General features: G+C 41.8%; 1 protein-coding gene and 1 pseudogene across 2 annotated transcripts in view; one reads left to right on the top strand and one right to left on the bottom strand.

Moving 5' to 3' along the window:
• The window catches only part of VKORC1L1 (vitamin K epoxide reductase complex subunit 1 like 1), an 82,152-nt gene that overhangs the window by 44,966 nt on the left and 10,971 nt on the right, over positions 1-26,215 (top strand). The window lies entirely within an intron of this gene.
• On the bottom strand, positions 11,453-17,155 carry LOC116540892 (annotated as a pseudogene). Its single transcript, XR_004264627.1, has 3 exons — positions 17,099-17,155; positions 16,831-16,957; positions 11,453-11,926 (listed from the first exon to the last, which is right to left on the bottom strand). The product of XR_004264627.1 is annotated as a 60S ribosomal protein L22 pseudogene (transcript).

Below are 26,215 nucleotides of genomic sequence, written 5' to 3'. Positions count from 1 at the left end.
TGAAGGCAAAGGAAGATTGTTTTAAAACCAACACAACAATCCAGGCTTGGTGGCTCCCACCTGTAATCCCAGCACTTTGGGAGGCCAAGGCAGGAAGATCACCTGAGGTCAGGAGTTCAAGACCAGCCTGGCCAACATGGTGAAACCCGATCTCTACTAAAAATACAAAAATTAGCTGGGTGTGATGGTACATGCCTTCCCAGCTACTCGGGAGGCTGAGGCATAAGAATTGCTTGAACCCAGGGGTTGCAGTGAGCTGAGATCGCGCCAGTGTACTCCAGCCCGGGTGACAGAGCAAGACCCTGTCTCAAAAAAATAGAATAATAATAATCAAGTAAAACAACAGCATAGCTGTGGTTCCACTCCAACAGAAAGCTCAGGTCCCCAGAGTTCACTTCCTGTTCATCCTTGACAGCTCTGCTGGCTAATAGTCATATGTTTATTAGTCATTGATTAATGGATTGATGCATTTATCAAAGGTTACTTGTTGATGTCGTTCAGTCTCATAACTTTAAATACCAAGCTATATGCTGACAACTGCAAAATATTTATCTCTAATTTGATTCGCAAATTCATATATGTGTTTCCCTATCTGACCTTTCCACTTAAAAGGCAGTTCAAACTTTGTCCAAAACTGAATTCCTGATCCTGAATTCCTGGTCTCTGAAGCCTTTTCTTTTCCTAACTCAGAAAATAGCAACTTTTCTTCCCAGCTACTGAAGTCAGCTCTGTGTCATCTTAGACCATTTTCTTTTCTCACATTGCACGTCCAACCTGTGAGCAAGTCTTGGTGGCTCTACCTTCAAAGTATATTGTGGGCCTAACCAGTTCTCACCACCTCTATTGCAGCCATCTTGCTCTAAGCTACCATAGTCTCTGCTGGAAACATTGCAGTAGTGGACTGAGTTTATTTCCATCCTTCTTCCTCATAGTTTATTTTCAATACTATAGCCAGAGTGATCCTTTAAAAATATAAACCGTGGGCTGGGCACTCAGGCCTGTAATCCCAGCACTTTGGGAGGCTGATGCAGGCGGATAGCCGGAGGTCGGGGGTTCAAGACCGACTTGACCAACATGGGGAAACCTTGTCTCTACTAAAAAAATTAGCTGGGCATGGTGGCTCATACCTGTAATTCCCAGCTGCTTGGGAGGCTAAGGCAGGACAGTCGCTTGAACCCAGGAGGCAGAGGTTGCAGTGAACCAAGATTGTGCCATTGCACTCTAGCCTGGGCAACGAGTGAAACTCGATGTATAAATATAAACAGTGACGAAAACCACCCCTTGGCTCCCCATTTCATTCAGTGTCAAAGCCATCTTCATGGCCTAAAGACCCTATCATCTACTGCTCCCCTTGCGCCGGTGTTTCTTTTCTTGTATCTCGTCTTCCTCTTCCTTCCCTTCATTTGCTCGCCCTATTCCATGCACCGTGGCTTCCTGGCTGTACCTCACACCCGCCGGGTGTGCATGACTTGCTTTCTCACTTCAGTGAGGTCTCCTTGCCTGACCACCCAACTTTAAATTTTGAATGTAAGTTTAGATTGTAATTCCTTCAACCCTGTACTCACCATGCCCTGCTTTGTTTCTGTTTGTTTTTCTGCTCATCTCTCCCTCCATTAGAGTGTAAACTCCACCAGGGCGTAAACTCCACGAGGGCATATAATTTTGTCTATTTTGTTTATTGTGTTACCAGTACCTGATATCGTGCCTAGCAAATGGTGGGCACTCAATAAGTATTTGTTGAATAAATTATTGGGTCTCTCTCACCTGCTGGACCCTGCTAGGCACTGGGGACTCACTGCTGAATGATCCTTCTCCTCCTCAAACATAGACTGGTACAAGAGACATGGTAATTGATTAATACTTAGATTCATGTACATAATTTTAGATAAAAACTCTTGAGGAAAACAGCTTTGGTTGTAGGAGAGGATAAAATAGAAAGCTAACAGCAGGAGTGGGGAGGCCCCTTCTTGTCCAAGTGTTAAAAGCTGGGATCTGAAAGATGAGAGTTAAGTGGCCTCTGTGGTGTCGTGTCCTTTCTCTTTCCTGACACTTTTTTCTCTCTTAAAAATTAAAGGTCAGTGTGGTGGCTCACGCCTATAATCCCAGCACTTTGGGAGGCCAAGGCGGGTGGATCACGAGCTCAAGAGATTGAGACCATCCTGGTCAACATGGTGAAACCCCGTCTCTACTAAAAATTCAAAAATTAGCTGGGCATGGTGGCACGTGTCTGTAGTCCCAGCTACTTGGGAGGCTGAGGCAGGAGAATTGTTTGAACCCAGGAGGCAGAGGTTGCAGTGAGCCGAGATCACGCCTTTGCACTCCAGCCTGGGTAACAAGAGCAAAACTCCATTTCAAAAAAAAAAATTAAAGCTAGGTTGGGCATGGTGGCATGCACCTGTAGTCCCAGCTACTTGGGAGGCCGAGGTGAGAGGATTGCTTGAGCCCAGAGGTTTAAGGCCAGCCAGAGCAACATAGTGAGTCCCTGTTTCTTAGAAAGAAAGAGAAGATGAGAGAGAAAAAGAGGAGGGAGGGAGGGAAGAAGAAAAAAAGGGAGGGAAGAAAGGAAGGAGAAAGGAAAGAGAAAAAGGAGAAGGAAAGAAAGAAGAAAGAAAGTTAAATATGGGTCTTTCTACACATTGACCACTTTTATTAATCTTTGATTTGTACTATTTTTGTTTCCTTTTTCATAGACTGCTCCTCTTCCATTTATTAGTTTCTTTTACTTTGGGGGGTTTTAACTGGCTGTTATTTTTGCAATTTTTTGAGATTGATACTTAGCACTAATGCTTGAAGTTATGGTTATAATTTATCCCTAAACACAGTGTTAGCTACATCCTACGAGAGTTGATAGTAGTATTTTTAGTAGGTATTTTTATAGACTTTTTATATGTTCAATTTAATTATGAATATATTTGGATTTAAAGCTAACATCTTGGGATTTCTATTTCTCCTACCAGTGCCATGTTCATTTTCCTCTTTCCTTGGCTTCTCTTGGATTAATCAAAAATCTTTTATTCCATTTTCCCCTGCTGTATTATCTTATTCATTTACCTTTTAGAGACAGGGTCTTGCTGTGTCACCCAGGCTGGAGTGCAGTGGTAAGATCATAGCTGACTATAGCCTTGAACTCCTAGGCTCAGGCAATCCTCCCACTTCACTTTCCCAAGTAATTGAGACTGCAGGTGTGTGCCACCATGTTCAGCTAATTAAAAAGAAAATTTTAGCATCAGGTCTCACTGTGATGCCCAGGCTTGTTTCAAACTCTGGGCCTCCGGGATTCTTCCACCTTGGCCCCCTGACATGCTGGGACGACAGGCATGAGCTAGCTCATTTTAAAGCATTACCTGCAGGTTATACCATGCATCCTTGGCTTATTGAAGTCTAATATCAATTAATAGTTGTATCACTTTTCTATCAGTGCATGGACCTTGGGATATTTATGCTTCATATAGTACTCACATACCGTTTGTGTCATTATTGTCATTTATTTTAATTCTGCATATTTTTGACCCCACAAGACATTTTGTTTTACACAGTATTCATTTAGTCTCCCTTGAATTTCTCCTATCATTATTCTCCCTCTCTCTTTGCAGTGCTTCTGTCTAGGATCATGTTTCTTTTTTCTTTTTTTTTTTTTTAAGACAGTCTCGCTCTGTTGCTCGGGCTGGAGTGCAAGGGCACAATCTCAGCTCACTGCAACCTCTGCCTCACAGGTTCAAGCAGTTCTGCTGCCTCAGCCTCCCGAGTAGCTGGGATTACTGATGTGCTACGTCACCACCCCCGGCTAATTTTTCTCTTTTTAGGAGAGATGGGGTTTTACCATGTTGGCCACCTTGGACTCGAACTCCTGACCTCAGGCCATCTGCCCACCTCGGCGTCCCGAATTTCTGGTATTACAGGCATGAACCACTGCACCTGGTCAGATCATGTTTCTTTTGCCTGACGAACTTCCTTTGATGTCAACAAATTCAGTTTTGGTTCATCTGGAAAAGAAAATTTCTTGAACCTTAATTTTCAGACGAAATTTAGACTTGCATCTAGAATTGTGGCTTGATAGTTCATTGTCTTTTGGCTTCCTTTCTTTCTGTTGGTGTTAGCTGTCAGTCTTAGTTTTGTGTTCTTCCTCTGTTCTCTGGCTCCTTTTAAAGATGTCTAGTTTTGTTTTCAGAACATTTACTCTGATGTGCTTGCATATGTATTTATTTGTCCTGCTTTGGGTTTGACACTTTTTTTTTTTTCTCACAGTGACACTTCTTGAATCTATGGCTTAGTGTGTCTTCAATTTTGGAAAAGTTTTAACCATAACCCTCTTTGCTTTTGTCCCATTCTTCCCTCTGTTTTTGCTGATGATAAAGTGGAGCATTTGATCATAGGAAATGTAACTGAGTTGGAGTTATCTAGGACGTAATTAATGTGTTTGTTTGCCTGTGTGATGCTGATATCTCTTAAAAAGATGATAGGAGCAGGGTGCAGTGGCACTCTGGGAGGCCAAGGGAGGTGGATCACTTGAGCCCCGGCATCCAAGACCAGCTTGGGCAACATTGTGAGACCCTGTGTCCAAAAATTAGCCAGATCTGGTGGTACACACCTGTAGTTCCAACTACATGGGAGGCTGAGGCAGGAGGATCACTTGAGCCTGGGGAGTTCAAGGCTGCAGTGAGTTGTGATCGCACCACTGCTCTCCAGCCAGGGTAATAGAGTAAGACCCTGTCTCAAAAAGAAAAAAAAGATTATAGTAGTTGAGGAGGAAAGAAAGACTGATGAGCCAGGAACAAAATGGCTTTCTTGAGTAAGAGCACGTGAGGGAGTGACTTTAAGTGTGATTATGACTTTAAGAGTCACTTTAAGGTGGCAACACAGAGTGGTGGCTGGACCATGTGTAGTTATATGGAAACACACCTCCGAGGAGCAGGAAGATTTGCAAGAGGGAAAGAGGAGCAAACTCACGGCAGCAAAAATGAAAAGGAAGGATGGTATGTTCCTTCCTGGCCTTGGCAGATTAGGAGTGTGAGACCAAAATGTGTTTCCAGCTGAATGGGCTGCCAGAGAAGTCATGTGTCAGGGAAGAGTAAAAGAAGGCAGAAATATTTTTCTAGTTAATAGCTTATTGATCAATGAGCAGGGATTTCAGAGGACAGAGCTAAGAGGTTTGGGACAGGAGAGGAATGAGAAATCAGATTTTAATGGAAAGTACAGAGCAGCGTGAGGTTCATGTGATCATAGGTGACTTAGGAAGCCTCACCTTCCGGCAAAGACAGGTAGAAGGGTTGCTGCAAGGCTAACAAGATCGGTCCTGCTGGTTTCTGAGATAAGGATGGTTGTTGGATTTCTACCCTGATTACAAAGGCTTCCCCTTACTTTGGGGTGCATGAGTTGATACCACCCTGAAGTTTTAATGTGTTGGGACTTATAGCCTGTAGTGAAGGTTGACCTAGCTGGGTAGGCTTCCCAGTAAGGACTGTGGTATTCGTGTGTTCTAGTGCCTTCATACATGGCTCACTGAGGCTACACATAGCAGCTTCCCAAGGTTTTTCAAGGTTTTGACATGGTAAAACCCAAAGCTAGACCCTGGACCAGGTTGAATGCACAAAGTTAAACACCTGTTATGAGGCATCTCGTGGCCACTCAGCCACTTATCAGCAAACTCCTCTTTGCCCTCTGTTCATCTGAGCGCTGTCTTTTCATTCTAGGCTGGCACAATCTGTGAATAATGACATAATACTGCAGTTGGCCATCTTCTTCTGCTAAGAGCCAGAAAACAAATATTTCAGGCTTCATGGGCCATAAGATTGTTGCCCCAACTAACTACGTGACTGTTCTATAATACGATAGTTTGAAAGCAGCCAGAGTAATACAAATGCCAATGGCTGTGTTCTGATTAAACTTTATTTACAAAAACAAGCAGTGGGCTAGTTTTGGCCATGAGTTGTAGTTTGCCACCCTCTGGTCAAATAAAACCTCCAGTATTCTTCACTGGAACCACTGTTAGACTTTGACAGTACACTTCATGGTAAACTTTATGTGACACGTGGCCTTCAGAGTGGGTGAAAATCTATCTGGTAATTTTTACAGATGTGGTAACAAATGATGAAGTGCTTAGTTTTTATTTGTAGTGACTGTAAGTACTTGTTACTCTGTATTCTGTGAATCTTTTTCTCAGCATTTGCTATTGAATATTACGTTATTCCTTAGATTGTCCTGTGCCTTCCTGTTACCGTTCTCTCTCCTGGTTCTCCCACCACTCCAGCTGTTTTCCATTACCTTCATGGTGTTTTTTCAACGGGGATGCTTTCCCTCCTGGTTGGTCCTTCTCGTCACTTTCGGTGTTGCCTAGCACTCCATCCTAATCTTCCCTTTCCCTCATATTCTCCCTGAACATTCTTCTTCGTGGCAGTTGTATTTAGAACCACGCTTCTAAATCTGCATTTCAGACCCATCTAGAAAGCTTCAGGTTTTTATTTTGGGCTGCTTATTGGACATAGTTATCTGTGTGACTCAGAGGTATGTCAGAACTAAACTCAGTCATCTGTTCTTCCTCCTGTGCTCCTTGTCCCATGAATGGCCTCACAGTCTACTCAGTCAGTCATTCCTCCTCGATTCAGCCAGTCGTCAGATCCCGTTGGTCTCACCTCTTCAGTCTTTGGTTGCGTCTTCAGTGCTCTGAACCGTTACGGTCTCCTGGTTGGTCTCACTCTTTCTAGTTCCAACCCCTTCCATCTGTGCTGTAGATCAATGCCATAGTGACTGTTGACTCCCTCAGGCAGAATTCAGCCTCTTCATTTGAGTCCATAGGTGCTTTGCAGTATTTATTACATTATGTTACGTTTCAGAGTATGATGTTTCTCCCAGTTGTTTAAGCTTTTTGAGGGTAGAGACTGGTTCATTGACAAGCAGTAGGTGTTAGAAGCAATAAGGGCTTTGAGATTCTATATATGTTGAGTTGGTACAAACCTTCAGAGCCCTTATTGCTTCTGACATCTATTGCTTGTTACATAGGTGTTTGATAAAATTTGAGTAAGTGCATTTTAGATTCCCAGATAAACAGAATGGATTTAATATACGTGCTTAATTCTGTACCCTTAGGAAACCCCAAGGAAATGAGAGTTAAGGAATACAAGAAATTGTGTAAAACCACAAGGACAAAAAGCATGAGAAAATAAGCAGAGTCCAGGAACAGTAGCCGCGAAGCATCTTCATTCCCATCTGTACCTCAGCAGTAGGAGACTGGTGGAATTAATTTTTCTGAGATAAACTTTTTTTTGTAGAAAAAAATATGTACAGATATTGACCTTTGGGAACCGCTAATGATATAATTAACTTTCTGCCCAGTTATTCACCTATGGTAACATCTGTTGGGTGTTGAAAAAGCCACACCCAACAATAAGAATTCTATCCTGCCTTTAAATTTTAATTAATTTTTAAAATTAATTTTTAAGCTTCAAGGGAACACTTACACATGGCTGGTGGGAATGTAAATTAAAACCTCTTTGGAAAACAGTTTGGAGATTCCTTAAAGAACTGTAAGTAGAACTACCATTCAATCCAGTAGTCCCACTCCTGGGTATCTGCCCAGAGGAAAGGTAGCCATTCTATGAATAAGACAGCTGCACATGCACGTTTGTAGCAGCACAATTCACAATGCAAAGACATGGCAGCAGCCTAAGTGCCCATCGACCAGTGAGTGAATAAAGAAAATGTGCTATGTATACACCATGGAATACTGCTTAGCCATAAAAAGGAATGGAGTAATGTCTTTTGCTGCAACTTGGATAGAGCTGGAGGCCATTATCCTAAGTGAAGTAACTCAGGAATGGCAAACGAAAAACAATATGTTCTCCCTTGTAAGTGAGAGCTAAGCTATGAGTACTCACAGGCAAACAGAGTGATATACTAGACTTTGGTGATTCAGAAGTTGGAGGATGGAAGAAGGGTGAGGGATAAGAAACATATTGGGTGGCCAGGTACAGTGGCTAATGCCTGTAACCTTGCACCTTGAGAGGCCAAGAAGGGCGGATCACTTGAGGCCAGGAGTTTGAGACCAGCCTGGCCAACATGGTGAAACCTCATCTCTACTAAAAATAAAAAAATTTGCCGAACGTGGTGGTGAGCGCCTGTAGTCCCAGCTACTCTGGAGGCTGAGGTAGGAGAATCATTTGAATCCAAAGATGGAGGTTGCAGTGAGCCAAGATCATGCCACTGCACTCCAGCTGGGTAACAAAAGTGAGACCATGTCTCAAAAAAAGGAAAAACGAACCATAATTTGTACAATGTACACTGCTTGGGTGACTAGTGCATTAAAATCCCAGAATTCACTATATGTAGGTTGGATATGGATTCACTATATATAGGGAATTCTGGGATTTTATATATTATATAATTCATCCATGTTAACCAGTAACCTCTTGTACCTGTAAGAAACAAACCCACCTGTCCAAACCCAAAGAATGGACTCAGAGACCCAGAAAACAGCGAAAGTGAGATTTTTAATGGCGGCCTTGCAAGATCAGGTGTCTGGCAGCAGGCACACCCAGCTGGTTTCAACAAGCAGTTTATTCCCTACAGCCCAGGTCCCTCCCCCAGTTGCTCATTGACTGAGTACTGCGGGGTTGCAATCTTCCTGGATGTCACCTGTTGGTAGTTGGATTAAGGTTTCAAGTATGTTCTTTAGGATCTTTCTGCTGCATTTTATTGTAGCCCACGGTGCATTGCAAGTGTCTCAGGACTCCAAACATTTGTCTTACGGCCCTAGTGACTGCACTTAGCTGATAAGAAAGCGTACAAGTATTTATGTTGCAAGCTAGCCTAAACTAAATTATTTGGTGGGTGAGAAGAGGGTGGTTAAGGGGGCCCCAAACGATAGGCACCTGCCCTCTGGGTGAAAGGGAAGGCAGGAACCGGGGGTTGGGGGGGGGACGGGGAGCAGTGATGGCTCAGTGTACTCTGCTTCTTTATCTCTTTACTTCCATGTAGCCTGTTTAGACCTATACTAAGACACTTAGAATTGAAAACGGACTGCCACATATAGGTTATTTTCTATATGCCCCAAGAGCTATTGAATTTTTTTAAATGGAAAAATTAAAATTCCTAGCTTGCAGAGTTTTAATCATGAATAGGTGTTGCATTTTGTCAAATATATTATCTGCATCTATTGAAATGATCATGTGGTTTTTCTTCAGTCTGTTAACATGATGAATTACACTGATAGGTTTTTGAATGTCGCACCTGCCTTGCATTTAAATTAATCCCACTTGGTCATGATCTATTATCCTTTCTATATATTGCTGGATTTGATTTACAATATTTTGTTGAGGGGTTTCGAGAGTCTATTTTTATGAATGATATTGGTCTCTAGTGGTTTTTTCTTTTCTTTTACTGCTTTTGTATGGTTTTGATGTCACAGTAAAGCTGACCTACAAAATGAGTTGAGAAGTGTTCCCTCCTCTTCTGTTTTCTGGAAGAGATTGTGTACAATTGGTATCATTTAGTATATATATTTGGTAGAATTTGCCGAGGAAACCATCTGGACCTGGAGTTTTTGTTTTCATGTAAGGTTTTTAACTATTAATAGGAATATTTAGATTCTGTATTTCTTGAGTGAGTTTTGGCATTAGTGAATTTCAAAGTATTGGTCCTTTGCATCTAAGTTGTCAAATTTATAGGCATAGAGTTCTTGATTATCCTCTTAATGTATATAACTGTCTCTAGTGATATCCCGTTCATTTCTGATATTTAATATTTTGTATCTTTTTATTTTTTTGTCACAGGTTTTTCAGTAAAAGTTAGCTAGAGGTTTATTGATTTTCATTTTACTTTTTTGAGATGGAGTCTCGCTTTGTGTCCCAAGCTGGAGTGCAGTCAGGTTATCTTGGCTCACTGCAACCTCTGCCTCTCGGGTTCAAGTAATTCTCATGCCTTGGCCTCCAGAGTAGTTGGGATTATAAACGCCCACCACCATGCCTGGTTACTTTTTATATTTTTAGTAGAGACAAGCTTTCACCATGTTGCCTAGGCTGGTCTCGAACTTTCGAACTCCTGACCTCAAGTGATCCATGGACCTCAGCCTCCCAAAGTGCTGGAATCACAGGCGTGAGATTTGTGATTCTCCTAGCCTGTTTATTGATTTTCTTTATCATTTCAAAGAACCAGCCTTTGGTTTCATTTATTTTCTCTATTTTTTTCTGTTTTAAATTTCATTTATTTCTGCTCCAATCTAAGTTTTGTTTTGTTTTCCTTCCTTCTGCTTGCTTTAGATCTAAATTGTTCTTTTGGTAGTTTTCGTGGGTTTTTAAGGAGGAAGCTTTGTGTTGTTTTTGCTGTTTTGAGGCAGGGTTTCACTCTGTTGCCCAGGCTGGAGTGCAGTGGTACAATCTCAGCTCGCAGCAACCTCTGCCTCCCAGGTTCCAGTGATTCTCCTGCCTCAGCCTCCCAAGCAGCTGACAGTACAGGCAGCTGCCACTGCCTCCAGCTAATTTTGTATTTGGTAGAGACAAGGTTTCACCATGTTGGCCAGGCTGCTCTTGAACTCCTGAGCTCAAGTGATCCACCCGCCTCGGCCTCTCAAAGTGCAGAGATTACAGGGTGAGCCACTACACCTGGCCTGTTCTTTTTGTAGTTTTTTAAGGCAGAAGCTTAATGATTTCAGACCTTCTTTTCTAATATAAGTATTTTAATGCTATAAATTTCTCTCTCAGCACTACTTTAGCTGCATAACACTAATTTTAATTTGTTATATTTTTATTCAGTTCAGAACTTTTTCTTATTTCCTTGAGACTTCCTCTTCGATGCATAAATTTTTTTTAGAAATCTATTCAATTTCCAAATAGTTGAACATTTTGCAGATGTCTTTCTATATGACTTCTAGTTTAATTCGACTATGGTCAGAGGACATACTTTGTACGATTTCAGTTATTTTAAACTTGAAGTTTGTTTACTATATGTTTATGTTTTGTTTACAATGTAGTCTATCTTGATGAAAGTTCCATGTGTACTTGTAAAGAATGTGTGTACTGTTGTTGGGCGCAGTATTCTATAAATGTCAGGTCAAGTTGGTTGACGGTTCTCTTCAGGCCTTCTGTATTTTTTCTAATCTTCTGCCCACCAGTTCTGTCCCTTACTGAGAGAGAGAGATTGAAGTCTTTAAGTATAACTATGGATGTTGTCTTTCTCTCAGTTCTGTTAGTTTTTGTTTCATTTATTTGGGAGTTCTCTTGTTAGATGCCTGTGCATTTATGATTGTTTTGGGATCTTGGCTAACTGACCCTTTTACCGTTACGTGTCTCTCTATTCCCTGGTAAGCTCCCTTGTTCTGGAGACTGCATTTTCTGCTATCAATACAGCCACTGTGCCTGTTCTTTTCTTGTGCAAAATTTTTACAATATAAAGTTTGCATTTTAACCATTTTCTGGATTTCTTTTGATTAGTATTTATATAACTTGTTTCATCTTCTTACTCCTTTTTTTTTTTTGGTTCCTAAGTTTTATTCGAGAACACATACAAAATTTCCAAATAAATGAAATTTAATCCTCGTCTTCCTCCCCTTCTTCGTCCTGGTTAATCTGGAAGTAATGTAATTCGTAACTCTCTTTGCTGTTAGCAACTACGCGCAACCAATCACATAGATTATTCTTCTTCAAATATTTTTTGGTGAGATATTTCAAATACCTTTTGGAGAAAGGCACCTCAGACGTCACCGTGATCTTGCTCTTGCTCCTTTCGATGGTCACCACCCCTCCACCAAGGTTCCCGGCTTTTCCGTTCACTTTGATCCTTTCTTGCAAAAACTGCTCAAAATTGGCAGCATCCATGATTCCATCTTCTACAGGGTGGGTGCAATCAAGAGTGAACTTCAGAACCTGCTTCTTTTTTTTGCCCCCCTTCGCCACAAGCTTTTTCATGGGAGCCACGGCGGCAGCGGAGGCAGAAAAAGCTCATCATCTTACTCTTAACCTGTGTTATTATATTTAAAGTGAGTTTTTTTGTAAGCAGCATATACTTGGGACTTTCTTGCTTTTAAGTTCAGTTTGACAATGTCTGTCTTTTAGTGGTATATTCAGACCATTTGCTTTTAATATACTTGTTAGTATGTTTAGATTTAGGTCAGCCTCTCCCTTTCCATTTGTCCTTTCCCCTGTTTCATGCCTTCTTTTGGATATTGGTATTTTTTGGTATTTTATCTATTGACTTTTTGTTTATATCTCTGTGAATTGTTTTTTAGGTGGTAGCTCTAGAGATTACAGCATGCACACATAACCTTTCATATTCTAGTTAGATTTTATATTTAACAACTTTAAGGAGAATATAGAAATCTTACAACTATTAATATAAAGATTCTTTAATCCTCCCCCGCCTTATGTTATAATTGTCATTTGTGTTACATCTACATATATTGAAAACTCCACTCCACAAGGTTACATTTGCTTCCAACAATCTTACAGCTTTGAAATTGAAAAAAAAAAAGTCTTTTGATACATCTTTAGTCAGTTTTCTAAAAATTGTAATGCAGATTAGCCGGGTGCATGCCTATAATCCCAGCACTTTGGGAGGCCGAGGTAAGAGGATCACTTGAGACCAGGAGACCCCCATCTCTTTAAAAAAAAAAAAAAAAAGTCTTATTGTAAATTAACAGTTGATAGTTATATATATTTATGGAGTAAAACATGATATTATAATTTACCAGTATAATAGGGAATCATTAAATCAAGCTAATTAACATATCCATCTCCTCAAATACTTATCCTTTATTGTGACTGAGAACATTAGAAATTTATTCTCTTAGCAGTTTCGAAATGTAGAAAACATTATTATTTGCTGTCTTTACTATGCTGTGCAATAGATCTCAAAATAAAATTTATTTCTCCTGTCTGAGGTTTTTGTATCCTTTGACCACCATCTCTTCATTCCTCCCGCCCCCGAGCCTTTGTAACCACAGTTCTACTCTCTGCTCCTGTGAGTTCAGTTGTCTTAGTTTCCACATGTAAGTGAAAGCATGCAGTATTTGTCTTTCTGTGCCGGGTTTATTTCACTCAGCATTATGTTCTCCAATCCCATCCATGTCACTAGTGACAGAATCCCCCTTGTTTTAAAGGCCGAATAAGCTTAGAAATGTTAAGGCACTTCAGTGATTAAAAAAAAAGTCTAAGGCCGGGCACGGTGGCTCAAGCCTGTAATCCCAGAACTGTGGGAGGCCTACGCGAGCCAATCATGAGGTCAGGAGTTCAAGACCAGCCTGGCCAACATAGTGAAACCCTGTCTCTACTAAAAATACAAAAAATTAGCTGGCAAAATTGGTAGGCATTTGAATTCTTGTTTGCTTACATAATGTGTCGTTTTTCTCTGGATGCTTTCAAGAGCTTTTCTGTCTTCGGCTTTTAGTAGTATGGTTATGATTGTCTGGTTATGGTGTTCTTTGAGTTTAATCAACTCTCATGTTTGCTGCGTTTTTCAATCTATAAATTTTTATATTTGGCTAAATTTGAGAAGTTAGCCACTATTTCTTCATACTGTTTTGTGCATCAATCTCTTTCTCCTTCCATAAGTCCAATGAAATAAATGTTAGACCTTTTGATACTGTCCTGTACTTAAGACTGTTAAATATATATATGGTTTAGGCATCCTATATTTAAGATATAAGATTGGTATTTAAGATTATTCCCTAAGTCTCTATTCTTTTCTTTTTAAATATGTTTTTCCTCTTTGTTGTTCAAATTGGGTAATTTATGTTAATCTTTCAGCTCACTGAGTCTTCCCTTTGGTGTCTCCATTCTGCTATTGACCTCATCTAGTGGATTTTTAATTTCAGATCTTATATCATTTAGTTCTATAGTTTCCATTTGTTTGTTGTTGTTTTTTATGGTTACTTTTTCTCTGCATCTTTGCAGTCATTTCTCTTTACTTTCTCTTGTGGAGCATAGGTGTAATAACTGTTTTAAATTGTATTCTGATAATTCCAACATCGGTGTCATCTCAGGGTTGACATCTGTTCATCATCGTTTTGTTTCTCCTCAGAATTGGTAACATTCTTCTGATTCTTTGTATGTCATATAATCTTGGAGTGCATCGCCAATGTATTTTGAAGGTTACGGTGTAAGAGTCTGGGTCCTGTCAACATCTGGAGAATGATGATTTTGCTTTGTTTTAACAGGCAGTCCAGTACCACAAGCTCTGTCTCTCCTTCTGTGGGTGATGGGTCCAATGCCAGTTCCATTTTAAAAGCATCTGCTATCCTGTTTGAGTTTGCCCTCACATGCGCCTCTCAGTGATTTGCCTGCAACTTCAGTGATGGTTTATATCATAGTTTATTTCTGAGAGACTTTGCTGTGCCTTTGGGATCTATTTCATGCATGTGCCACTCAGGAGTGAGTCTGGGACTAGTGTTAGTTCCTACACAGAATTAAGGGATTTCCTTCTCTGGTCCTCTTCTTGCTGGGATTTTCTCCCCAGTCTCTGGCTCCCAGGCACCCCTTTCCCTGTTCCTCTTGCTAGAAAGACAGGTTTTGCTCAGACAGTTTGAACCTCCTTTACTGTCACAGAGTTCCATGTGACTGGCATCACCCGAAGAGTGAGGCAGTGAAACAACAGAGAAGAAACAACAGGATTCCTTTTACATGCTCACTTCTTCTAGGCAAACAGACAGGCTTTCTCTCAGGCTGTGAGGTGCCTGGCCTGCTGGCCAACCTTTAGGCAAGGCAAGAAAGAAAAAAATAAATGAATGTGAAAGCGTGCTGTCATCATACTCTCCAGCCCACATGGATCTGTCTTCCTCATCCTCTGGCCAGAAAGAAGTTTTGTGGGGTTTTTTTGTTTTGTTTTGTTTTGTTTTGTTTTGTTTTGCTATGTGACCGACACTCCTTACCCCTTGGGCATTTATGCAAAGAAGCTGGAAAAGAACCCAAGAAACTTCATTGTACTTGTTGTTCTTCCAATTTTGACTTCTCTCAGAATCCTCAGTTGCTTTTTTTTATTGTCCAATTTTTAGGTGTAATCCATCAGGAAGAGCAGCTTGTAGTGGGCATGTTCCATTTTATCCAGCACTGGAATTGGCATTCAGATATTTTTTTTTTTTTTTTTTTTTTTTTTTTGAGATAGTGTCGCATTCCATCAGTCAGACTGGAGTGCAGTAGCACAAACATGGCTCACTGCAGCCCCAGCCTCTGGGCTCAAGTGATCCTCCCACCTCAGCCTTGCTAGTACCTGGGACTACAGGCATGCACCACCACACTCAACTAATATTTTGCGGGTTGGGGGTGTTTTGTGTGTTTGGGTTTGTTTTTTTGTTTTTTGTAGAGACAGGGTTTCTCCATGTTGCCCAGGCTGGTCTCATACTCCTTGGTTCAAGCAATTCCCCCCGCCTCAGTCTCCCAAAGTGCTGGGATTATAGGCGTGAAGCACTGTGCCTGGCTGGCACTCCGATTTTTAATGCCTTGGTCTTACAAATGAATAGACAGTGAATGGTCCCCAGACATTTGAGGAAAGTCTCTAGTATGAGAGACAGACACACATGGACATATGTCCAAGGAACTCAGAGCAACTAAAAATTGAAGTAACCAGAAGTAAAGTAAACTCAAACATAAATGATTTGATCTGCTTAGATCTAAGAAAAAGTGTTATCCTTAAACAAAGCAAGATGCTATTTATGTAAAAGGTACAATCAGAGACTAAGAGAGAACACTTAAGATTAAACATATGGTAGCAATAAGTTTAATAAATGAATTTAACAGGTTTGGGAGAGTCATGCTAATCTCCTAGAAATGGAGGAAAAGGAAAAAGAGGGAAAACAGAAGATCAAAGAAAATTAAAGGACCTGTTTTCACACTAATATAAATTTTAAAAAAAGAAAGAAAATTAGAGGACCAACATTTGGCTAAGAAATATATGAAAGGCCAGGCGTGGTGGCTCACGCCTATAATCCCAGCACTTTGGGCGGCTGAGATAGGTGGATCACAAGGTCAAGAGATTGAGACCATCCTGGTCAACGTGGTGAAACCCCGTCTCTACTAAAAATACAAAAATTAGCTGGGCATGGTGGCACACACCTGTAATCCCAGCTACTCAGGAGGCTGAGGCAGGAGAATTGCTTCAACCCAGGAGGCGGAGGTTGCAGTGAGCTGAGATCATGCCATTGCACTCCAGGCTGGGTAACAGAGCGAAACTCCATCTCAAAAAAAAAAAAAGAAATATATGAAAATGAAAATGGCCAGGCACAGTGGCTCACACCTGTAATCCCTGCACTTTGGGAGGCCGAAGTGGGTGGATCACAAGGTCAGGAGATCGAGACTGTCCTGGCCAACATGGTGAAACCCCATCTCTATAAAAAAAAGAGAGAGAGAGAGAAATATATGAAAATGTCCTTGTATTGAAGAATGTGAATTTCTGCATGGAAAGAGCCCTTCCCAGTGAACAGCTGAACATCCACAACAAGGCACATCCTTTGTGAAATCTGATAACGTTCAGATTAAAAAGAAGATTCTTAGAGCAGAAGCAGGTCACATTCAAAGGTCAGAATAGCATCATATTTTTCAAGGGCCAACTCTGAAAGCAGGATGCTGGAGGAGTATCTTTAAAAATGTTGAAGAATTTGTGGCCTTCAGTGCTGCCAAGGAAGCGTCATTCAGGCCTCTCACCCCACTGCGGGCATGTCTAAGCCCTCTCCTAAAGAGCCTAAACAGCTGGAGAAGCCTTGAAATAGCCAAGAGTCTGGGGAGCTCTTCTGAGCCATGGGGAATGCTCACAACGGTGTGGTCCTGAGACCCAAACTCCAAGCACTCTGGGGGCTTTGGGTTGGTCATCTGCCATTGTGGAGGAGATGGGTGCAGCTCTGAATCAAGGCTATACCAGGTAGATGGAAGAGCTGTGGAAACCGAGAGCTGTCTGAAGAGAAGATTCTCAAAGACCAGGTGCCCATGTGACTGTGGAAAAGATACTGGTTGGCGGCATTAAACAGGACACCCAAGAACATCACCTAAGAGATTATTTTGAACAGGATAGGGAAATTGAAGTGATTGAAATCACAGCTGACTGAGGCAGTGGCAAGAAAAGGGTCTTTGCTTTTGTAACCTTTCACGACCGGGACTCCATGGATAAGATTGTCATTCAGAAGTACTGTCCTGTGAATGGCCACAGCTGTGAAGTCAGGAAAGCCCGGGTTGCAGCAGGACATGACTAGTGCCTCATCCAGCCAAAGAGGCCAAAGGGTTCTGGAAACTGGTGGAGGTGGTTTTGGCGGGAGTGACAAGTTTGGTTGTGGTGGCTTTGGTGGCAGCCATGGTGGTGGTGGATATGGTGGCAGTGGGGGTGGCTATCATGGATTTGGTAATAGTGGAAGCAGTTTTGGAAGTAGTAGAAGCAACAGTGATTTTGGTAGTTACAACAATCAGTCTTCAAATCTTGGACCCATATGAGAAAAATCTTAGGAGGCAGAAGCTCTGGCCCCTGTGGTTGTGGAAGCCAATATTTTGCCAAACCCTGATACCAACGTGGCTGTGGTGATTGCAGTAGCTGTGGCAGAGGCAGAGGCCATTAATTACTGCAGGAAATAAGGCTTAGCGAGAGACACAGGCTTAGCCAGAGCAGGGACAGGGAAGCCGCAGGTTACAAGGGATTCACAAACTCAGCCAGGCACAGTGGTGGCAGGGCCCGGCTGCTTCAGAGATGTGCTTCAGGCAGTGCTCATGTGCATGGGCAAAAGACTCCAGGGCTGTATTTTGGACTCATTGTCTAACAGGGTATTTTAGTTTCTGTTTTCTGAAAAGCAATCCAACAAAGAATTTTAATGTAGATTTTTTGTTTTTTGCACTGAGGCGGTTGATTGCCAAATGTAATAGTCTGATCATGACACTAAATAAATTCTCTTTAAGACATTCTGAGGGTAAATTGTTACTACTACTTTGAGTTTTTATGTTTTTGAGACAAGGTCTTGCTGTCACCCAGTCTGGAATGCAGCGACACAATCCTAGTTCACTTCAGCCTCGAGCTGCTGGGCTCGAGCAGTCATTCCACCCCAGCTGCCCGAATAGCTGGGGCTATAGGTGCATGCCACCACACCTGGCTAACTTTTTTATGTTTTGTAGAGATGGGGTCTCACCATGTTGCTCAGGCTGGTCTTGAACTCCTGTTCTCAAGCAATCATGAGCCTCCCAAAGTGCTATAATAACAGGCATGAGCCATTACTCCTGGCCAGAAAATTACTTTTAATGTATAATTATATACCCAAACAATTGATCAATTATGATAGCAGAAGAAAGATATTTTTAGATTTCCAGTATCTCAGAAATTTCACCTCCAGTGTGTATTTTCGCAAGGAAAGAAGCTACAGTATTAGAGGATTGTGCCACCAAGTAAAGTAAATCAAGGAGAAATGGAAGACACCAAATATAAGAAATGGGAGATTCAGTGTAGGGAAAAGATTGGAAGTCTTACGGTGACAGCTGCAGCAGGCCTAAAGAGCAGCCAGCCCATACCACATCATCCAGAGTGTACCAGGAAGGCCAAGGGCTCCAGTAGAGATACCTGCAGGGAAAAGCACAAATCCTGCATTTCTTGACATGGGTGATCTTCTTTAAAATATTTCTCAGAAGGGGTTCGGAAAACTAATAACGGTGACACAGAAAACTAAGCAAACAAAATATAAATTTTAACTCCAGGAAAAGCAATTTCTGCTGAAAAGGAAATAGGACGAGAGTTCATTGTAGATATTTTTGTTATGGACAGTATAACATGTCTCTGGAAATTTTTATTTTCACAGAATTGAGCCCTGAGAATACCAGGGCAAGGAATCTATAGATTAAGAGAGTCCTAAACAACATATCAAGTAAAATGGCAGTGGGGATTAAACTATATAATGTCTAGGAATGCTCACTTGTCATAAATCCTTAGATAACTCAAGGATAAAAGTTGGGATAGTTAGTGCTTTTAGAGGAAAGAAGAGGCGTTTAATCGCATTGGGCCATAGAAAGGGGCTGGCAAAGTTCTATTTCTTTTCTTTTTTTCTTTTCTTTTTTTTTTTTTTTGAGATGGAGTTTCGCTCTTGTTACCCAGGCTGGAGTGCAATGGCGCGATCTCGGCTCACCGCAACCTCTGCCTCCCGGGTTCAGGCAATTCTCCTGCCCCAGCCTCCTGAGTAGCTGGGATTACAGGCACGCGCCACCATGCCCAGCTAATTTTTTGTAGTTTTTAGTAGAGACGGGGTTTCACCATGTTGACCAGGATGGTCTTGATCTCTTGACCTCGTGATCCACCCGCCTCGGCCTCCCACAGTGCTGGGATTACCAGGTTTAGCCCCCGCCCCCGGCCTTTTTTTTTTTTTTAAGACAGGCTCTCACTCTGTCACCCAGCCTGGAGCACACTGGTGCAATCATAGCTCACTGCTTGTAGCCTCAAGCTCCTAGACTCAAGTGATCAGCCTTCCAAGTAGCTGGGACTACAGGCATATGCCTTCACACTTAACAAGTGTTTTTTGTTTTTTGTTTGTTTGTTTGTTTTTAAAGTAGGGACAGAATCTCATTATGCTGCCCAAGCTGGTCTTGAACTCCTGGTCTCCCAAAGTGCGGGATTATAGGCATGGGCTGCCATGTCCTGCCAAAGTTCTGTTTCTCAGTGTGGGGTGGTGGCTATAAGGGTATGTGCTTTATAAAAAATAATTTTAAAAAATACATTATTAAATATATTTTATTTTTGTTTGCTTATTTTATATTTACTATATTGTTTGTTATATTATGGTTTTAATATAATATTTTTTAGAAAGACCCCGGAAGAGTGGTCTTCTGGGTAGGAGAGGTAACTGGAACAAGGGCATGGGGTGGGGTGCCTCTGAGGTGCTGATATTGTTCTGTTTCTGTCTTTCTTTCTTTCTTTTCTTTCTTTTCTTTCTTTCCTTTCTTTCCTTCCTCTTTTTGACAGTCTTGCTCTGTCACCCAGGCTGGAGTGCAGTGGCACGATCGATCTTGGCTCACTGCAGCCTCCACCTCACCGGTTCGACCAGTTCTCTGTCTCAGCCTCCCAGGTAGCTGGGGCTACAGGCATGTGGTGCCACATACTTAGTGAAGATGGGGTTTCACCATGCTGGCCAGTCTAGTCTCGAAATCCTGGCCTCAACTGATCCACCCGCTTTGGCCTCCCAAAGTGCTGAGATTACAGGCATGGTCACCATGCCCAGCTGTATTGCTCTGTTTCTGGATCCTGCTACTGGCGCATGGGTATGTTCAGCTCATAGAAATTCACTGAGCTTTATACACTTGTACTTTATGATATGTAATGATGCTCCAATAAAAAGTATTTTTAAAAAGTACCAGAAGTTATGGGACAGGAATAGGGCAGACCACTCAAAACCCAGGTAACCTTGTGACCAGATGATGAAAGCAATGATATTCCTAGTAAAAATACTGGCAGAGTTTAAAGACTTGTTGAATTTTTTTTCTTTCTTTTTTTTTTTTTTAAGTCAGAGTTTCACTGTTGTTGCTCAGGCTGGAGTGCAATGGCGCAATCTTGGCTCACTGCAACCTCTGCCTGCCAGGTTCAAGCGATTCTCCTATCTCAGCCTCCCAAGTAGCTAAGATTACAGGCACATGCCACCACACCCTGCTAATTTTTGTATTTTTAGTAGAGACGAGGTTTCGCCATGTTGGCCAGGCTGGTCTCAAACTCCTGTTCTTAGATGATCCACCCACCTCGGCCTCCCAAACTGCTGGAATTACAGGCATGAGCCACCATGCCCAGCCTAATTTTTGTATTTTTAGTAGAGATGGGGTTTCGCCATGTTGACCAGGCTGGTCTTGAACTCCTGACCTCAGGTGAGCCATCCACCTCAGCCTCCCAAAATGTTAGGATCACAGGCTAAATCTTTCTTTTTCTTTTCCATTTTCTTTCTTTCTTTTTTTTTGAGACAGGGTCTCACTCTGTTGTCCAGGCTGGAATGCAGTGGTGCGAATGACAGCTCACTGCATCCTCCACCTCCCAGGTTCAAGTGATTATCCTGCCTCAGCCTCCTGAGTAGCTGGGATTACAGGTGTGTGCCACCATGCCCAGCTAATTTTTGTATTTGTAGTAGAGAGTAGAAACGGGGTGGGGAGGAGGGGTTTGCACATTGGCCAGGCTGGTCTCGAACCCCTGACCTCCTGTGATCCACATGCCTCGGCTCCCAAAGTGCTGGGATTCCAGGTGTGAGCTACCACACTTTTAACATGCTCAGGATAATTATGTCAGGACCATGCCACTTGGCATTGTGTCTGTTTACTCATCACCTATGACTTGATTCACACTACAGAATCTTGTGTTAGGATGGACCATTTTGGGCTCTGTGTCAGACAATATACTGATAACCATGTAAACAATATATACTGATAAAACCAAAAATTTTGATGTAAGTACAAATTCTGGTGTAATTGGGAGGGGGAGAGGGAAGTGAAAGTCTACCAAATCATAGTCTAGTTTAGCATACAGTGATAGATTACCCAAAAATAATAAGTGGCCAGGCCTGGTGGCTCATGCCTGTAATCCCAGCACTTTGGGAGGTTGAGGTGGGAGGATTGCTTGAGCCCAGGAGTTCAAGATCAGCCTGGCCAATATAATGAGACCTCATCTCTAAAAAAAAAAATTTTTTATTAAAAAGTAAAAATAAGGCATTTTTTGCCAGGCGCGGTGGCTCAAGCCTGTAATCCCAGCACTTTGGGAGGCCGAGGCGGGTGGATCACAAGGTCAAGAGATTGAGACCATCCTGGTCAACATGGTGAAACCCCAAAAACTACAAAAAATTAGCTGGGCATGGTGGTGCGTGCCTGTAGTCCCAGCTACTCAGGAGGCTGAGGCAGAATTGCCTGAACCCAGGAGGCGGAGGTTGCGGTGAGCCAAGATCGCGCCATTGCACTCCAGCCTGGGTAACAAGAGCGAAACTCCGTCTCAAAAAAAAAATAAATAAGGCATTTTTGTAAAAAGAAATTTGTGAGTAAATATTGAGAAAAACCACTAAAAATGAGTTGCTTTGAGGAGGATTTCTCGGAGGTCAGAGGAATGCTGCTTTGTGTTCTAAGTCCTGTAGCACTATCTGATTTTTTCAACTATAGATATGTATAACTGTAATAACACTGAAAACAATGAAAACAAAACAGCAACTTACCAAATAAGTATGCAGATCTTCCAGTAAGCTCCTCAGAACATATTACATGCACCCTTCTAGGCTTGGCAGATGTTTCTCCCACCATTTTAGACTTTGCAATGTCAATTCTCCCTTTTTTATTTTTTGGAGACAGAGTTTTGCTCTCGTTGTCCAGGCTGGAGTGCAATGGAGAGATCTCGGCTCACTGCAACCTCCACCTCCAGGTTCAAACAGTTCTCCTGCCTCAGCCTCCCAAGTGGCTGGGGTTACAAGTATGAGCCACCATACCTGGCTAATTTTGTATTTTTAGTAGAGATGGGGTTTCTCCATGTTGGTCAGGCTGGTCTCAAACTCCCAACCTCAGGTGATGCACCTGCCTCAGCCTCCCAAAGTGCTAAGATTACAGGTGTGAGCCATTGCTCCCAGCCCATTCTCCCTTTTTAATGGTCAGGAGTTTAAGATCCAAGATTGCACCATTGCACTCCAGCCTGGGCAACAGGAGCTAAACTCCGTCTCATAAATAAATTTACTTATTTTAAAAATTAAAGAGAATTTTAAGATTATTATTTTAAGGAGTAAATGTTGCTATTCTTAAAGTGGTAAAAGCAAGATAATTGCACATTGTAACAAAAATTTAAACAACAAAAAAGGCAAATGATTTCCAAAATACCAGTAACGAATCAGTAAATAAAGGTAATCAGAAGTTTAACCTGTGGCTGAGCACAGTGGCTTGTGCCTGTAATCCCAGCACTTTGGGAGGCCAGAGTGGGCGGATCACTTGAAGTCTAAAAATACAAAAAATTAGCCAGATGTGGTGGAACATGCCCATGGTCCCAGCTACTCAGGAGGCTGAGGCAGGAGAATCACTTGAATTCAGGAGGTGGAGGTTGCAGCGAGCCGAGATCGCGCCTCTGCACTCCAGCCTGGGCGATAGAGCGAGACTCTGTCTCAAAGAATAAAATTAAATAAAAGAACTAAAATTAATTCTCAAGTGATGAGCATGTAGAGGTGGAGATACAACAAGAAAGGCATAATTATTGAAGCTGGGTGATGGGTACCTGGGGGTTTGTTTTGTGTGTTTGTTTTGTTTTTATTTGGGTTTTCTTTATCACAGCAAAACAGTAAATGGGTGTTTATTACGCTCTTCTGCTCACTTTGTGTATATGCATTTGAAGTTTTCTCTTACAAAATAAACTTGTAAAAAAAAGGCAATATATAGCCGGGTACAGTAACTCACGCCTGTAATCCCAGCACTGGGGGAAGCCAAGGTGGGTGAATCTCCTGAGCTCAGGAGTTTGAGACCAGCCTGGGCAACATGATGAAACCCCATCTCTACCAAAAATACAAAAAATTAGCCCAGCATGGTGGTGAGCGCCTATAATCCCAGCTACTCGGGAGGCTGAGATAGGAGAATCCCTTGAACCCGGGAGGCAGAGGTTTCAGTGAGCTGAGATAGTGCCACTGCACTCTGGCCTGGGCAACAGAGCAAGCCTCTGTCTCAAAAAATAAAAATTAAAAATAAAAGAACTAAAAGTAACTCTCAAGGGATAAGTCTGTAGAGGTGGAGATGAAACAAGAAAGGCGTAATGATTGAAGCTGGGTGATGGGTACAGGGGTTTTTTTGTTTGCTTTTGTGTGTTGTTTTTGTAATACCTTTACTCTTTACCATACCAAAACAACAAATGGGTGTTTATTACACTCTTCTGTTCACTTCATGTATATGCATTTGAAGTTTTTTATTATATACTAAACTTAAAAAAAAAAAAAAAAAAAAAAAAAGCAATGTTTGGCTGGCCACAGTAACTCATGCTTGTAATCCCAGCATTTGGGGAGGCTAAGACAGGTGGGTTGCCTGAGCTCAGAAGTTCAGGACCAGCCTGGGCAACATGGTGAAACCCCATCTCTACCAAAAATACAAAAATCAGCCAGGCATGGTGGTGTTTGCCTGTGGTCCCAGCTACTTGAGAGGCTGAGGAGGGAAAATTGCTTGAGACTGGGAGGTAGAGGTTGCAGTGAGCCCAGACCACACCACTGTACTCCAACATGATTAACAGAGTGAGACCCTGTCTCAAAAAACAACAACAACAATATTCTGCCTTACCATATTAGAAAGTCAAGAGATAATATTTAGGGCCAGGCGTGGAGGCAGACTGATTACCTGAGGTCAGAAGTTTGAACCAGTCTGGCCAACATGGTGAAACCCCATCTCTACAAAAAACACAAAAATTAGCCGGGTGTGGTGGTGGTGCCTGTAATTCCTTCTACTCAGAAGGCTGAGGCAGGAGAGTTGCTTGTACCCAGGAGGCAAATGTTGCATTGAGCTGAGATTGTGCCACTGCACTCCAGCCTGGGCAACAGAGCTAGAGTGTCTCAAAAAGAAAAAAAAAAAAAAAAGGAAATAGCAATGTAAACATATTTTTAGAAATGTGGAGTTAAATAAGAGTGAAAACAGTTAACAGTCATCAAAGTGGATGTCTCTGGGGATGAGAACAGAGCTTGGGGAGGGCTGGAGGAAGGAACATCTCTGTATTAGAAGGCTTTGGTGTTACCTTATTTTGAAACCTTCTGCATGTATAACTTTGATAATATCTTCATTTGTGGATTACCACATTGTTTTCAAGGAAAATACCCATGTGATCTTACATGAATAATCAGGCATAGATCAATGCTTTGAATATATAAAACGTCTGTTTAGCCATGATAATTTTGGCAGTATGCCACTCATTTCTATTGCCAAAGGCAGTGATTTAAATTTGAATTCCTGCTTGGGATGAGTAGGGCTAAGAGGTTTGATTGCATATAAGTTTCTCCCTGTCTGTACTCCAGCCCCCAGCAGTTTGTGCCTTATATAGCTGCAAAGAGCGATCAGAAATAAGTTTATCTCACTCTCCGGTTTGAAAGCTACCAAACGTCTTTCATTGCAATTAGAATAAAATTCAAACTCTTGCTACACACAAGGCCCTAAACAATGTCAATGATTGGACTTGTGCCTAGTTCTCCTGTCACCCTCCCCAGTCACCACGCCCCAGCCTCCATGGCCTCCTTGGCACATGCACAGCTCATTCCTGCCTCAAGGCCTCTGACTTGCCATTGCTCATGAGACAGCTGCTTCCCATCACTCAGACCTCCTTGAGAATTTAATTCCTGGGAAAGATGCTCCCTGGCCGTCCAGCTAGAGGAACTTCCTGCACCCCTTCTCTGTCCACAGTGGATCTCCAAGTGTGGTCCTCAGACCAGAAGCATCAGTATTGCCTGCATGTGTTTTGTGTTGTGTTGTGTTTTCTTTGGAAATGCAGAATCTTAGGCCCCACCACACACCACTAAAAGAAAAGCTACATTTTAACCAGACCCCAAAGTGATTGCGCTTTTAAAATTCCAGAAGCACTAATCTAGAGTTCCCCCTTCTAATTTCCCGTATCTGTTATAAGCTGTGTCCATTTCTGCAGGTAACTTGGGCATTTGTTTACCTGTTTATGTCTTCTCTTTCTTCCCCAAATAGAATTTAAGCTCCTCAAGGGCAGCACCTTATCTTGCTCCTTCACTTCTGGATCCCCAACCCCTAGCACCAGTGCACATAGTATGTGCTCAATAAGTATTTAGATGAGTGAAAGAATAAATGAATATAATGGAAATTATTTTATATTCTTTGAAATGTATAACTGAAGGCTGGGTGTGGTAGCTCAGCCTGTAATCCCAGCACTTTGGGAGGCCAAGGTGGGAAGATCGCTTGAGCCCATTAGTTCGAGACCAGCCTGGGCACTTGGCAAAGCCCCAACGCTACAAAAAATACAAAAAAAAAAAAAAAAAATGCTGAGTATCATAGTCTCACAACTGGTTATTGGTTTTAGTATTTAGGAAGCACTCTTGTTCTATCCATAGTTGAAACATTGTCTTCAAAGGCTTTTTATTCAAAGTGATTGTTAGTTTGATATTTGTATCAAGTTTTATCAAATCAGTATTAACAATTTAGAAAAAAAATTGTTTTAAAAATGTTAAGTCAAATGCAAGATTTAAAGTTAATTGCAAATAAAAACTGATAGAACATATAATGTATCCGGGTATTTACTTCTGAGAGAGGATTCCAGGAAAGACCTACAGTTTCTGATATTATCCTTTTTTTTTTTTTTTTTT

Source organism: Sapajus apella, unplaced genomic scaffold, assembly GCF_009761245.1.
Source record: "Sapajus apella isolate SASKATOON/1434 unplaced genomic scaffold, GSC_monkey_1.0 scaffold146, whole genome shotgun sequence".
NCBI classification, from domain to species: Eukaryota; Metazoa; Chordata; class Mammalia; order Primates; family Cebidae; genus Sapajus; species Sapajus apella.
This window is presented reverse-complemented; position numbering and strand designations above follow the sequence as displayed.